Genomic DNA, 831 nt, shown 5'->3' with positions numbered 1-831 from the left:
CAACTTGAGTTAGGTTAAGGGACAACTTGAGTTAGGTTAAGGGACAACTTGAGTTAGGTTAAGGGACAACTTGAGTTAGGTTAAGGGACAACTTGAGTTAGGTTAAGGGACAACTTGAGTTAGGTTAAGGGACAACTTGAGTTAGGTTAAGGGACAAATTGAGTTAGGTTAAGGGACAAATTGAGTTAGGTTAAGGGACAAATTGAGTTAGGTTAAGGGACAACTTGAGTTAGGTTAAGGGACAACTTGAGTTAGGTTAAGGGACAACTTGAGTTAGGTTAAGGGACAACTTGAGTTAGGTTAAGGGACAACTTGAGTTAGGTTAAGGGACAACTTGAGTTAGGTTAAGGGACAAATTGAGTTAGGTTAAGGGACAAATTGAGTTAGGTTAAGGGACAACTTGAGTTAGGTTAAGGGACAACTTGAGTTAGGTTAAGGGACAACTTGAGTTAGGTTAAGGGACAACTTGAGTTAGGTTAAGGGACAAATTGAGTTAGGTTAAGGGACAAATTGAGTTAGGTTAAGCGATAATCTGGTACAGCCACAGTTAGGTTAAGCGATAATCTGGTACAGCCACAGTTAGGTTAAGCGATAATCTGGTACAGCCACAGTTAGGTTAAGCGATAATCTGGTACAGCCACAGTTAGGTTAAGCGATAAACTGGTACAGCCACAGTTAGGTTAAGCGATAAACTGGTACAGCCACAGTTAGGTTAAGCGATAAACTGGTACAGCCACAGTTAGGTTAAGCGATAAACTGGTACAGCCACAGTTAGGTTAAGCGATAAACTGGTACAGCCACAGTTAGGTTAAGCGATAAACTGGTACAGCC

The sequence above is a fragment of the Schistocerca gregaria genome, unplaced genomic scaffold, assembly GCF_023897955.1.
Source record: "Schistocerca gregaria isolate iqSchGreg1 unplaced genomic scaffold, iqSchGreg1.2 ptg001670l, whole genome shotgun sequence".
In the NCBI taxonomy this organism is placed as follows: domain Eukaryota; kingdom Metazoa; phylum Arthropoda; class Insecta; order Orthoptera; family Acrididae; genus Schistocerca; species Schistocerca gregaria.
Note: the sequence above shows the minus strand (reverse complement) of the source record.